Source organism: Carcharhinus amblyrhynchos, chromosome 7, assembly GCF_965287045.1.
Source record: "Carcharhinus amblyrhynchos chromosome 7, sCarAmb.v2.hapA, whole genome shotgun sequence".
In the NCBI taxonomy this organism is placed as follows: Eukaryota; Metazoa; Chordata; class Chondrichthyes; order Carcharhiniformes; family Carcharhinidae; genus Carcharhinus; species Carcharhinus amblyrhynchos.
The window spans coordinates 19,768,316-19,783,760 of NC_137330.1; the positions used below are offsets into that span (position 1 = coordinate 19,768,316).

At 45.6% G+C, this 15,445-nt stretch overlaps 1 protein-coding gene and 1 non-coding gene across 23 annotated transcripts in view; one reads left to right on the plus strand and one right to left on the minus strand.

Annotated features, from left to right (window-relative positions):
- Positions 1-15,445, minus strand: part of LOC145344815 (regulating synaptic membrane exocytosis protein 1-like) — a 743,305-nt gene that overhangs the window by 457,322 nt on the left and 270,538 nt on the right. The gene's annotated exons all lie outside the window — the stretch shown is intronic.
- LOC145345769 (U2 spliceosomal RNA) lies at positions 13,685-13,876 on the plus strand. The gene has a single exon (XR_013887156.1). It is a non-coding gene; the product is annotated as a U2 spliceosomal RNA (small nuclear RNA).

The following is a 15,445-nucleotide window of genomic DNA, read 5'->3' on the forward strand; positions in this document are numbered from 1 at the left end:
AGGAAAATAGAAGGCAATTGAAAAAGACAAAGGAGGGAATGTTACAGGGTGGGCAGGAAAGTGTCAAGGGAAAAGAGGGCACATGGATGAAATAAAGACCCAAGCACAAAGACAAGAGATGGTGTAGAGAGAGACAAACTGCAAGGGAGTGAAAAAGGGAGTAAACCAAAATGGACAAACGGACCTTTATTTAAGAAGGGTATCAAGGATAATCCAGGTAATTACAGGCCAGTGAGCCTTACATCAATGGTAGGGAAATTATTGGAAAGGATTCTTCAAGAAAGAATTTATTCTGATTTGGAAATAAGTGGACATTTTAGCAAGAGACAATATGGTTTTGTAAAGGGGAAGTCGTGTCTCATAAACTTGATTGAGTTTTTCGAGGAAGTGATGAAGATGATTGATGAGGGTAGGGCAGTGGATGTTGTCTACAGGACAAGGGAAGGACTTATCTTTTAAAAAGCATTTAGACAGTTACATGGGTACGATGGGTATAGAGGGATATGGGTCAAATGCGGGCAATTGAATTAGCTTAGGGGTTTCCGAAAAAAAGGGCGACATAAACAAGTTGGGTCGAAGGGCCTGTTTCCATGCAGTAAACCTCTATGACTCTATAACTTCAGTAAAGCCTTTGACAAGGTCCCTTATGGCAGACTGGTACAGAAGATGAAGTTGCAGGGGATCAGAGGTGAGCTGGCAAGGTGGATACAAAACTGGCTCGGTCATAAAAGTCATGATGTGGATGTGCCGGCGTTGGACTGGGGTAAACACAGTAAGAAGTCTGACAACACCAGGTTTAAGTCCAACCGATTTATTTGATAGTAAACTCACAAGCTTTCGAGGTTCCCCTCTTCATCAGGTGAATGAAGAGTTCTGGCCTCAGACTATGGGCGTTAGTGCATGTCGCACTATCTGTAATCCCCATGACTTGCCTGGGTTTGTAAAACCTCACTTACTGTACTGTCTGGAGACAATACACATCTCTTTAACCTGTGATCAGTGCTCCTTCCACTCACATTGTCGGCCACTTTAAGACTTGAACAACAGATTAGGTGTAAAGATTCGCATTCTAATCAGTAATCTGTAAACTGTCTGTGCTTTATATGCTCTGACTGAGGCGAGAACTCTTCATTCACCTGACGAAGAGGGGAATCTCGAAAGCTTGTGAGTGTACTATCAAATAAATCGTTTGGACTTAAACCTGGTGTTGTCAGACGTCTTACTTGATCATAAAAGACAGAGGGTAGCAATGGAGGGTGTGTTTCTGAATGGAGGCTGTGACAATGGGCAGGAATCAGTGCTGGGACCTTTGCTGTTTTTAAGGTAAAGAATAATTTGGAAGAAAATGTAACTGGTTTGATTAGTAAGTTTGCGGACGATACAAAGCTTGGGTAGAACTGTGGATAGCGATGAGGAACTTCGGAGGATACAGCAGGATGTAGATTGGGTGGGTACTTGGGCAGAGAGATGGTAGATGGCGTTTAATCCGGGCAAATATGAGGTAATGCACTTCGGAAGGTGTAATACAGATGGGAAATATACAGTAAATGGCAGAACCCTTAAGAGTATTGATAGGCAGCGGAATCTGAGTATACATGTACACAGGTCACTGAAACTGGCAATGCAGGTGAAGAAGGTAGTCAAGAAGGCATAAAATCATAGAATCCTACAGTGCAGAAAGACACCATTCAGCTCATCGAGTCTACACCGACCACAATCCCACCCAGGTCACATCCCCATAGCTCCACGCATTTCCCCAGCTAGTCCCCCTGACACTAAGGGACAATTTAGAATGACCAATCCACCTAAACCGCACATCTTTGGACAATGGGAGGAAACTGAAGCACCTGGAGGGAACCCACACAGAAACGGGGAGAACATGCACGAAAGTCTCCGCACAGACAGTGACCTAAAGCTGGAATTGAAACCGGGTAGCTAACAACTGTGCCACCATGCCACCCAGCATATGGCATGCTTGCCTCCATCAGCCAGGGCACTGACTTTAAAAATTGGCAAGTCATGTTCAAGATTTATGGAAACTCAGTTAGGTCACACTTGGAATATAGTTTTCAATTCTGGTCGCTACACTACCAAAAGAATGTGGAGGCTTTATAGAAAAGATTTACCAGGATGTTGCCAGGTATGGAGGACATTAGCTGTGAGGAGAGTTTGGAGAAACTTGGTTTGTTCTCACTGAAACGACAGAGGCTGAGCGGCAACCTGATAAAATTCTACAAGATTATGAGGGGCATGACAGAGTGGATAGTCAGAAGCTTTCTTCCAGGATGGAGGAGTCAATTACTGGGGGGCATAGTTTAAGGTGCGAGGGGCAAGGTTTAAAGGAGATGTCCGAGGCAAGATTTTTTACATAGCGTATGGTAGGGGAGCTACCAGGGGAGGTAATGGAAGTGGATGCGACACGGCTTTTAAGGGGCATCTGGACAAATACATGAATAGGATGGCAACAGAGGGATACGGTCCCTGGAAGAGTAGAAGGTTTTAGTTCAGTTGGGCAGCATGGTTGCTGCACGTTTGGAGGGCAAAGGGCCTGTTCCTGTGCTGTAATTTTCTTTTTTTTTGCTCTTAAACAAAAAAAGAGAACAGGATAGAGTAGCGCGCACACAGAATCTGAGAGAATGAAAGGTATGGAATCAGATTGGGTGAAATTTGAGAGAGGACACAGAGGAACATACAATGCAAGAATATGAAAAAGGCAGAAAATAAAAAGGTGGAAAAATGATCTTCAGGGGTCTTGACAGGGTGGATGCGAACTAAGGGTCTCTGCTTAAAATTAAAGGGTTTAGAACAAAGAACAAAGAAAAATACAGCACTGCAATAAGCTCTTTGACCCCCACCAAGCCTGTGCCAATCATGATGCTCTAACTAAACTAAAAAAAACTTTCTGCCCTTACTTGGTCTGTATCTCGCTATTCCCTCCCTATTCACGTACCCATCCAGATGTCTCTTATGTGCATGCTCCAACCATCATCTCCTCTGGCAGTGCACATAAGCGACATCTGGATGGGGTACATGAATAGGGAGAGAACTGAGGGATACAGACCAAGTGAGGGCAAAAAGGTTTTTTTCACTCCCAGGCACCCACTACTGTCTGCTGGAAAAACTTCACCCTTAGATAGACATAGGACAGATGTCAGAGGTAGGCTCTTTACTCAGAGTAGTAAGAGTGTGGAATGCCCTGCTGCAATGGTAGTGGACTCGCCAACATTAAGGGCATTTAAATGGTCATTGGATAAACATATGGATGATATTGGAATAGTGTAGGTTAGCTGGACTTTAGATTGGTTTCACAGGTCAGTGCAACATCAAGGGCCGACGGGCCTGTACTGCGCTGTAATGTTCTATGCTCTATGTTCTAAACTTCCCCCTCTTACCTTGAACCTGTGTTCTCTTGTAATTGACACTTCCATCCTTGGAAAAAAAACCTCTGACCACCCTGTGTATGCCTCTCATAATTTTGTAGACCTCTATCAGGTCTCCCCTCAGCCTCCGTCTTTCCAGTGAAAGCAATCCTAGTTTATGCAAAGTCCCCTCATAGTCAACAGCCCCCGAGACCAGGCAAACCTTTGCACTCTCTCCAAAGCTTCTACATCCTTTTGGTAGTGTGGTGACTGGAACTGCATGCATTACTCAAAATGCAGCCTAACCAAGGTTTTATGTAGCTGCAACATGATTTCCCAACTCTTGTACTCACTGCTGATGAAGGCAAGCATACCATATATTTTCTTAATCACCTTGGCACCTGTGTTGCCACTTTTAGGGATCCCTCTGTGTGCTAATGTCCCTAAGGGTTCTGACATTTACAATATAACTCGCACCTAAATTTGATCCTTGCGTTTGTCCAGAATAAACTCCATTTACTATTCCTGACCTCACATTTCGCATCCTTCAACAATCCTGGGCATTATCAACAACTCCACCAATCTTTGTCTCATCCCCAAACTTCCTAATCAGACCACCCACATTTTCCTCCAGATCATATATATATTATACAAACAACAGAGGTCTCAACACTGATCCCTGGGGAATGCCATTAGCTACAGATCTCCATTCTCCAAGCATTGCAGAGGGACATAGATAAGCTGCAGAGCTGGGCCAAGAGGTGGCAGATGGAGTTTAATATGGAAAAGTATGAGGTGATTCACTTTGCTAAGAATAACAGGAGTACAGAATATAGGGCTAATGGAAGGACTCTTAGTAGTGTTGACGAGCAGAGAGATCTCGGGGTACACGTGCATAGCTCCCTGGAAGTTGGCACCCAGGTTGATAAGGTTGTTAAGAAGGCGTACGGTGTGTTAGCTTTTATTGGTAGAGGGATTGAATTTCGGAGCTGCGAGGTCATGTTACAACTGTACAAAACTCTGGTGCGGCCGCACTTGAAGTATTGTGTACAGTTCTGGTCGCCGCATTGTAAGAAAGATGTGGAGGCATTGGAAAGGGTGCAGAGGAGGTTTACCAGGATGTTGCCTGGTATGGTGGGAAAGTGTTATGAGGAAAGGCTAAGGGACTTGAGGTTATTTTCATTGGAGAGAAGAAGGTTATGAGGTGACCTGATTGAGGCATACAAGATGATCAAAGGATTGGATAGGGTGGACAGAGAGAGCCTTTTACCTCGGATGGTGATGGCTAACACAAGGGGACGTAGCTTTAAATTAAGGGGTGGTAATTATAGGACGGATGTCAGAGGTAGGTTCTTCACTCAGAGGGTAGTAAGGTCGTGGAATGCCCTGCCTGCAGCAGTTGTGGACTCGCCAACTTTAAGGGCGTTCAAATGGTCAGTGGATAGGCATATGGATAACATTGGAATAGTTTAGGTTAGAGGGTCATTAGATTGGTTCCACTGGTCAGCGCAACATCGAGGGCCAAAGGGCCTGTACTGCGCTGTAATGTTCTATGTTCTATGAAAAACACCCTTCCACCACTACTCTCTATCTTCTATAAGCAAGCCAAGTTCTGTATCATCGTGCCAGCCCATCCCGAATCCCATGTGATTTTGGTTTTTGTATCATGGCTGGCTTTGTTGTTAAGCTGAGAGGGACAAAGAGGATGAGAACAATAGTTGTAGGGGACTCTACAGTTAGGGGTACAGATAGGCATTTCTGTGGACATGAAAGAGGCAGAATGGTATGTTGCCTCCCTGGTACCAGGGTCCAGGATGTCTGTGAACCGACAGAAAGCATTCTGAAGGGAGAGGGTGAACAGCCAGAGATCGTGGTACATATTGTACTAACAACATATTTGGGAAGAGTGATGAAGTCCTGCAGCAGCAGTTTAGGGAGTTAGGTAGAAAGTAAAAAAGCAGGACCTCTAGGGTGGTAATTCCAGGAATACTCCCTGTGCCATGTGCTAGTGAGGCTAGGAATAGGAAGTGCAGCTCAAAAACTAAAATCACATGGGATTCGGGGTGGGTTGGCGAGATGGTACAGAACTGGCTTGCTTATACAAGACAGAGAGTAGTGGTGGAAGGGTGTTTTTCAGAATGGAGATCTGTAGCGAATGGCATTCCGCAGGGATCAGTTTGGACCTCTGTTGTTTGTATAATATATATATATGATCTGGAGGAAAACGTGGGTGTCTGATTAGGAAGTTTGTGGATGAGACAAAGATCGGTGGAGTTGTTGGTAATGCCCGGGATTGTTGAAGGACACAGACAGATTGGAAATGTGAGGACAGAAATAGCAAATGGAATTTAATCTGGACAAAGGCAAGGATCAAATTTAGGTGCGAATTATACTGTAAATGTCAGAACCCTTGGGAATATTAACACACAGAGGGATCCCTAGAAGTGGTATAGGAGGGAGGGTTTCAGATATAGAACACAGAACATAGAACAGTACAGCACAGAACAGGTCCTTCAGCCCTCGATGTTGTGCCGAGCTATATCTGAACCCAAGATCAAGCTATCCCACTCCCTGTCATTCTGGTGCGTTCCATGTGCCTATCCAATAACTGCTTGAAAGTTCCTAAAGTGTCTGACTCCACTATCACAGCAGGCAGTGCATTCCACACCCCAACCACTCTCTGAGTAAAGAATCTACCTCGGACATCCCTCCTATATCTCCCACCATGAACCTTATAGTTACGCCCCCTAGTAACAGCTACATTCACCCGAGGAAATAGTCTCTGCATGTCCACTCTATCTATCCCTCTCATCATCTTATAAACCCCTATTAAGTCGCCTCTCATCCTCCTCCACTCTAAAGAGAAAAGCCCCACCTCCCTCAATCTTTCCTCATAAGACCCACCCTCCAAACCAGGTAGCATCCTGTTAAATCTCCTCTGCACTCTCTCCAATGCTTCCACATCCTTTTTATAGTGAGGTGACCAGAACTGCACACAATATTCCAAATGTGATCTCACCAAGGTCCTGTATAGTTGCGGCATAACCCCACGACTCAAACTCAAATCTCCTGTTAATAAACGCTAACACACTATAAGCCTTCTTCATGGCTCTATTCACTTGAGTGGCAACCTTCAGAGACCTGTGGATATGAACCGCAAGAGCTCTCTGTTCCTCCACATTCCTCAGAACCCTGCTGTTGACCTTGTAATCCACATTCAAGTTTGTCCTACCAAAATGAATCACCTCGCACTTATAAGAACATAAGAAATAGGAGCAGGAGTAGGCCATCTAGCCCTTCGAGCCTGCCCCACCATTCAATAAGATCATGGCTGATCTGTCGTTGCTCAGTTCCACATTTCCGCCCTTTCCCCATAACCCTTAATCCCCTCTCTTATCAAAAACCCATCAACCCGCGTCTTAAAAATATTTAGCGAGGTAGCCTCCACCACTTCAATGGGCAGAGAATTCCAGAGATTCACCACCCTTTGAGTGAAGAAGTTCCTCCTCAACTCTGTTCTAAACCGCCCCCCCCCTTTATCTTGAGGCTGTGCCCCTGAGTCCTACTATCCTTTCTGAGCGGGAAGAGTCTCTCCATCGGGGTTAAATTCCATCTGCCACTTTTCTGCCCAGCTCTGCATCCTATCAATGTCTCTTTGCAGCCTACAAGAGCCCTCCACCTCATCCACTACGCCACCAATTTTGGTGCCATCAGCAAATTTACTAACCCACCCTTCAGCCCCCTCTTCCAAGTCATTGATAAAAATCACAAATAGCAGAGGACCCAGCACTGATCCCTGTGGTACACCGCTGGTAACTGGCCTCCAGTCTGAAAATTTTCCCTTCACCACCACCCTCTCTCTTCTATGAGACAGCCAGTTACTTATCCAATCGGCCAAATTTCCTTCCATCCCATATCTCCTTACTTTCTTCACGAGCCTACCATGGGGAACCTTATCAAACGCCTTACTAAAATCCATGTATCCATCCATGTATCAATGGTCCAGATATCTGGACCATTGGGATCTCTTCCGGGACAGATGGAAACTGTACAAGGAGGACAGGTTGCATCTAAACTAGAAGGGTATATATATTCTGGGAGGGAATTTTGCTCGTGTCACATGGGAGGATTTAAACTAGTTTGGCAGGGTGGTGGGACCCAAAGCAAAGGTGAATTAGCTGAAGAGGAACCACAGAGTAGAGCCAGTAAGACTCAGAGAAACAGCACGCAGGGTGGAGCTGCTAATCAAAGAAGGTCTGGCGGATTGAAGTGCATCTGTTTCAATGCGAGAAGTGTAACAGGTAAGGCAGATGAACTTAGAGCTTGGATTAGTCCCAGGAACTACAGTGTTATTGCCATTACAGAGACTTGGTTAAGGGAAGGGCAGAATTGGCAGTTTAACGTTCCAGGATACAGATGTTTCAGGCAGGATAGAGGGGAATGTAAAAGGGGTGGGGGAGTTGGAGCTTGGATTAGTTCCAGGAACTACAGTGTTATTGCCATTACAGAGACTTGGTTAAGGGAAGGGCAGAATTGGCAGTTTAACGTTCCAGGATACAGATGTTTCAGGCAGGATAGAGGGGAATGTAAAAGGGGTGGGGGAGTTGCACTACTGGTTAAGGAGAATATCACAGCTGTACTCTGGGAGGACACCTCGGAGGGCTCATACAGCGAGGCAATATGGGTAGAGCTCAGGAATAGGCAAGGTGTAGTCACAACGTCGGGGGTTTACTACAGGCCACCCAACTGCCAGTGGGAGATAAAGGAACAGATATGTTGGCAGATTTTGGCCAGGTATAAAAGTAACAGAGTTGTTGTGGTGGGAGATTCCCTTGTATTAACTGGGATTCACTTAGTGCTAGGCCGTGGATGGGGCAGAGTTTGTAAGGAGCATCGAGGAGGGCTTCTTGAAACAGTATGTAGATAGTCCAACTAAGGAAGGGGCCAAACTGGACCTGGTATTGGGGAATGAGCCCAGCCAGGTGGTCGATGTTTCAGTAGGGGATTAGTTCAGTAACATAGAATATAGAAAAACTACAGCACAAACAGGCCCTTTGGCCTACAAGCTGCGCCGAACATATCCCTATCTACTAGGCTTACCTATAACCCTCTATTTTACTAAGTCCCATGTACTCATCCAAAAGTCTCTTAAAAGACCCTATCGAATCCGCCTCCTCCACCACCGCAGGCAGCCGATTCCATGCACCACCACCCTCTGAGTGAAAATCTTATCCCTGACATCTCCTCTGTACCTACTCCCCAGCACGCTAAACCTGTGTTCTCTTGTGGCAGCTATTTCAGCCCTGAGAAAAAGCCTCTGAGAATCCACTCGATCAATACCTCTCAACATCTTATACACCTCTATCAGGTCAACTCTCATCCTTCGTCTCTCCAAGGAGAAAACACCGAGCTCTCTCAAACTATCCTCATAAGGCATGCTACCCAATCCAGGCAACATCCTTGTAAATCTCCTCTGCACCCTTTCAATGGCTTCCACATCCTGTCTGCAATGAGGCGACCAGAACCGAGCACAGTACTCCAAGTTGGGTCTGACCAAGGTCTTATACAGCTGCAGCATTATCTCCCGACTCCTAAACTCAGTTCCTCGATTGATGAAGGCCAGTACACCATATGCCTTCTTAACCACGTCCTCTGCCTGCGAAGCTGATTTGAGTGTCCTGTGAACCTGGACCCTAAGATCCTTCTGATCTTCCACACTGCTAAGAGTCTTACCCTTAATATTATATTCTGTCATCCCATTTGACCTGCCAAAATGAACCACCACACACTTATCCAGGTTGAAGTCCATCTGCCACTTCTCCATCCAGTCTTGCATCCTATCGATGTCTCGCTGCAACTTCTGACATCCTTCCAAACTATCCACAACACCTCCAACCTTTGTGTCATCAGCAAACTTACCAACCCATCCCTCCACTTCCTCATCCTTCATCTCTCTAAGGAGAAAAGAGCTCTCTCAAACTATCCTCATCCAGTCATTTATAGAAACCACAAAGAGCAAGTGTCCCAGAACAGATCCCTGGGGCAATCCAGTGGTGACCGACCTCCACGCAGAAGAAGTCCCATCTACAACCACTCTTTGCTTTCTGTGGGCAAGCCAGTTCTGGATCCATAAAGCAATGTCCCCTCGGATCCCATGCCCCCTCACTTTCTCAATAAGCCTTGCATGGGGGACCTTATCGAATGCCTTGCTGAAGTCCATATAAACCACCTCTACCGTTCTTCCTTCGTCAATGTGATTCGTCACATCTTCAAAAAACTCAACCAGGCTTGTAAGGCACTATCTGCCTTTGACAAAGCCGTGCTGACTATTTTTGATCATACTATATCTCTCCAAATGTTCATAAATCCTGTCTCTCAGGATCTTCTCCATCAACTTACCAACCACTGAGGTTAGACTCACCGGTCGATAATTTCCTGGGCTATCTCTACTCCTTCCTTGAATAGAGGAACCGCATCCGCAATCCTCCAATCCTCTGGAACCTCTCCCATCTCCATTGATGACGCAAAGACCATCGCCAGGGGCTCTGCAATCTCTTCCCTTGCCTCCCACAGTAACCTGGGGTACATTCCATCCGGTCCCAGCAACTTATCTAACTTGATGCTTTTCAAAAGCTCCAACACATCCTCTTTCACAATTGTGATCACAATTCAGTAAGCTTTAAAGTACTCATGGATAAAGATAAGTGTAGTCCTCAAGTTAAGGTGCTAAGTTGGGGGAAGGCTAATTACAACAATATTAGGCAGGGACTGAAGAATGTAGATTGGGGGGGCAGATGTTTGAGGGCAAATCAACATCTGGCATGTGGGAGGCTTTCATGTGTAAGTTGATAGGGATTCAGGACTGACATATTCCTGTAAGGATGAAGGATAAATATGGCAAGTTTTGAGAACCTTGGATAACGAGAGATATTGTGAGCCTAGTCAAAGAAAAAAAGGAAGCATTTGTCAAAGCTAAGAGGCCGAGAACACATGAAGGAAGTGTGGAATACAAGGAAAGTAGAAAGAAATATAAGCAAGGAGTAAGGAGGGCTAATAGGGGTCACAAAAAAGCATTGGCCAGCCAGATTAAGGAAAATCCCAAGGCTTTTTACACATATGTAAAGAGCAAGAGGATAGCCAGGGAGAGGGTTGGCCCACTCAAGGGCATGGGAGGGAATCTATGCATGGAGCCAGAGGAAATGGGCGAGGTACTAAATGAGTACTTTGTGTTAGTATTCACCAAAGAGAGGGACCTGATAGATGATGAGTCTGGGAAAGAATGTGTAGATGGTTTGAGTCATGTTGAGGTCAAAAAGGAGGAAATATTATGTTCTTGAAAAACATTAAGGTAGACAAGTCCCCAGGGCTTGATGGGATATACCCCAGAATACTGAGAGAGGCAAGGGAGGAAATTGCTGGGGCCTTAAGAGAAATAGCCAATGTTGTTCCATTGTTTAAGAAAGGTAGCAAAAATAATCCAGGTAATTACAGGTCGGTGAGCATTACATCAGTGCTAGGGAAATTATTGAAGAGGCTTCTTCGAGACATTATAGGTCGGTGACTGATGTCAGTACTGGGAAAGCTTTTGGAGAAGATACTGAAGGACAGGAGAAATGCACATTTGGAAGAAAATTTTTCTGGTTCGTGACAGACAGCATTGTTTTGTTCAGAGAAGGTAAGGTCTCACCAGCTTGATTGAATTTTTTGAAAATGTGACAATGATAAATTGATGAGGAAAGGGCTGTGGATGTAATTTATATAAACTTAAGGTAGACAAGTCCCCAGGGCCTGATAGGATATACCCCAGAATACTGAGGGAGGCAAGGGAGGAAATTGCTGGGGTCTTGAGAGAAATCTTTGTATCCCCACTGGCTATGGAGGTACCTGTGCCCCCTAGTAATTGATTCTTCCACCCTGGAAAGTGTGCTTAGGTGTGCGCTTAGGTAGGAAGAATAGAGGCAATGACTATTTTCTAAATGGGGAAAGGCTTCAGAAATCTGATGCACAAAGGGACTTGGGAGTCCTGGTTCAGGACTCTCTTAAGGCTAACATGCAAGTTCAGTTGGCAATTAGGAAGGCAAATTCAATGTGAATGGTCATTTCTCTGGGGCTAGAATACAAAAGCAGGGACGTATGGCTGAGGCTGTAAAAGGCTCTGGTCAGACCCTATTTGGAATATTTTGAGCAGTTTGGGCCCCATACATAAGGAAGGACATGCTGGCTTTAAAGGGGGTCCAGAGGAGATTCACGAGTATGATCCCAGGAATGAAGGGTTTGTCATATGAGGAGCGGTTGAGAAGTCTAGGTCTATACTCAATGGAGTTTGGAAGGATGGTGGGGGATCTAGCTGAAACTTACAGAATATTGACAGGCCTTGAATAGATAGCGTGAACATGAAGAGGATGTTTCCACTTGTGGGACAGACTAGAACTCAAGGGCACAACCTCAGAGTGAAGGGATGTTCCGTTAAATCTGAGATGAGAAGGAATTTCGTCAGCCAGAGGGTGATGAATCCGTAGAACTCATTGCCACAGAAGACTGTGGAGGCCAAGTCACTGAGAGTCTTTAAGACAGAGATAGATAAGTTCTTGATGAAGGAGGGGGCCAAGGTTACAGGGAGAAGGCAGGAGAATGGAGATGAGAATCATATCAGCAATGATTAAATAGCGGAGCAGACTTGATGGGCTGAATGGCCTAATTCTGCTCCTCTATCTTTAGTCTAAGATATCTATTAATGCCCCAACTATTTCTTCCCTTGCCTCCTGCAGCAACCTGGGATAAATCCCATCCAGCCCAGCGACTTGTCTATCTTCATGCAAATTAGGAGATTTAACGTTTCTCCTTCGATACATTGACATTCTGTAGAGTATTCACACATCTATTCCTGACCTCAACATCCATCATGTCCTTCTCCATGGTGAATACCAATACAAAGTATTCATTAAGAATCTCACCCACTTCTTGTGACTCTATGCATAACTTCCCTCTATTGTCTTTGAGTGGGCCTACTCTTCCTCTTGTTACCATCTTGTATTTATATATGCATAAAAAGCCTTGGTATTCTTCTCGACCCTGTTTCTGAAAGACATTTCATGGTGCCTTTTAGTTCTCCTAATTCCACATTTAAGTTCCTTCCTGAACTCCTGAAGGACTTTGTCAGTATTTCCTTTTGATGAAGTTCACAATTCCCGTTGTCATCTATGGTTCCTGAATCCTGCCATTTCTATCCTTCATTTTTGTGGGGACATGCCCGCCCTACACTTCAATCAGCTGGCAGTTAAAATCTTCCCACATGCCAGACATGGATTTGCTCTCCAATAGCCACTGCCAGTTCACATTCCCCAGTTCCTGTCTAATTTGAATGTAATTGACCCTCACCCAACAGTTACTCTTGTCCTTATCAATGACTACTCAAAATCTTATGGAATTATGCTCCCCCATTGAAACATCGATCACCTGGCCTGGCTCATTCCCAAATACTAAGTCTAGCATGGCCCCCTCCCTAGTTGGATTGTCAGTATACTGTTTCAAAACGTCCATCTAACCAATTGCTCTCCATCCGAGCTCCTCCATGCAAGGGAGTCCCAGTAAATATAGGGGAAGTTAAAGTCACCCATCACAACTAGTCTGCTTTTTTTCCAATCTTTTCAGTATCTAGGACAGAGTTAAGGAGAATTTTTCCTCTGAAGGTCATGAGTCTCTGGAACTGTCATCCTCAAAGGAAGCATAGTTTTAGAATGTGTCAAAGACTGGACTAGATAGATTCTAGATTTTAAAAAGAGTGAAAGGTTATTGGGGGAGGCAGGAATGCGGGGTTGAGGTGACATTCAGATCAGCCATGATCTTATTGAATAGTAGACAAGGCTCCAGGGGTCAAGTGACCTGCTCCTGCTCCTAATGCTTGTGTTATCTAAAGAGATGGAATGACAAACAATAGGGAGGAAGCACGGAGGGAAAGAAAAGAGTCAAAGATGCAGAAGGGACAGTGTGAAAAATCACACAGAAAGGAGGCAAGTCTAAGTTGGTCAGTTGAAAGTGAGAGGAGGAGAATTTATATGAGAAAAGAGATAGAGAATGAAACTTTGAGAAGATACAAATAGTTTCAGACTGATTGGCATCTGTGTCTTGTGCCACATTGATGAAAGAGAATGAGAATTTAGAGGGAACAGACTGTGAAAGTCTGAGCAGTATCTGTTTAAATTTAGAACACACACATGGTGACTGTTTAGTGTATTGAACTGAGTGTGATACTGCCACCTCATGGTTCAGAATCAGGAAGCACAGGGCAATACACATCTGCAAGAACGCCAATTTACTGTGTGTGTATCGCTTCTCGGCCTTTTGGCTAAGATCAAGTGTAGTATCGACATGCTGCACTTGGTTGAAGTCATTAGGTTACATTTCAGCTTCATTTGAAGCAATTTTTTAAAGCGGCATCTCGGCCATTTGGCTAAGATGCAAATAAGATCAAGCCCTGGAGGAGGAGCTACACCTACTCCAGTCAGCTTGGATCATGTAGATCAAGCCCAAGACAGGAGGTGAGAGCCCTGTCTTGTCAGCTTGGATCGGGAATGTCCCAACTTGTTGGGACTCTGAATTGGGTTTAATTTGACTTGATTGGATTGGAATAAAGTTTAATTTACTGTGCAAAGTACAGAACACATCAAGTAGCACTGCATAATACATTAGAGTTTATCATATTGTAATACAAAGCTCACTTGCACAATTAATACAGATATCCGCATCTCAATTAATACAGATACGCATATCTCAATCAACGCATATACCCATATCTCAAATAATGTAGAGACACCTATGACAATCAGTATAGATATGCGCATGTCAAATATTAGGTACAGATATCTTGACTAATACAGACACCCTTCCCTCCATTAGTACAGACACCCTTCTCTCCAGTCATACAGACACCCTTCTCGCCATTCATACAGACACCCTTCCCTCCATTCATACAGACATCTTTCTCGCCATTCACACAGACACCCTTTTCTCCAGTCATACAGACACCCTTCCCTCCATTTATACAGACACCCTTTTTGCCATTCAGACAGACACCCTTCTCTCCATTCAAACAGACACCCTTCCCTCCGTTAGTACAGACACCCTTCTCTCCATTTATACAGACACCCTTCTCTCCATTCATACAGACACCCTTCCCTCCGTTAGTACAGACACCCTTCTCTCCATTCATACAGACACCCTTCCCTCCGTTAGTACAGACAAGGGGGGGTAGTTATAGGACGGATGTCAGGGGTAGGTTCTTTACCCAGAGGGTGGTGAGGGATTGGAATGCCCTGCCTGCTGCAGTTGTAAATGCGCCTAGTTTGGGGGCGTTTAAGAGATCCGTGGATAGGTTTATGGACGAAAAGGGATTGGTTTAGGTTAGTGGGTCATTGTTTTGTAACTGGTCGGCGCAACATCGTGGGCCGAAGGGCCTGTTCTGCGCTGTAATGTTCTATGTTCTATGTTCTACCCTTCTCTCCATTCATACAGACACCCTTCTCTCCATTCATATGGATACCCTAGGTGCCTATATTGGTGGAAATCAAAGCAAAGGTGAATTAACAAAAGGGGAACCAGAGAGTAGAGCCAGTGAGACTCAGAGGAAAAGCAGGCAGAATGTGGATGCTGATCAAAGAGGATCTGGTGGATTGAAGTGCATTTATTTCAATGCAAGAAGTGTAACAGGTAAGACAGATGAGCTTGGATTTGTACTTGGAACGGGGGGGAGGGGGGCGGGGAGAACGGTGGGGGGGGGCGGGGAGAACGGTGGGGGGGGCGGGGAGAACGGTGGGGGGGGGCGGGGAGAACGGTGGGGGGGACGGGGAGAACGGTGGGGGGGACGGGGAGAACGGTGGGGGGGGTGGGGAGAACGGTGGGGGGGGCGGGGAGAACGGTGGGGGGGCGGGGAGAACGGTGGGGGGGGCGGGGAGAACGGTGGGGGGGGGGGCGGGGAGAACGGTGGGGGGGGGCGGGGAGAACGGTGGGGGGGGGCGGGGAGAACGGTGGGGGGGCGGGGAGAACGGTGGAGGGGGTGGCGGGGAGAATGGTGGGGGGGGCGGGAAGAA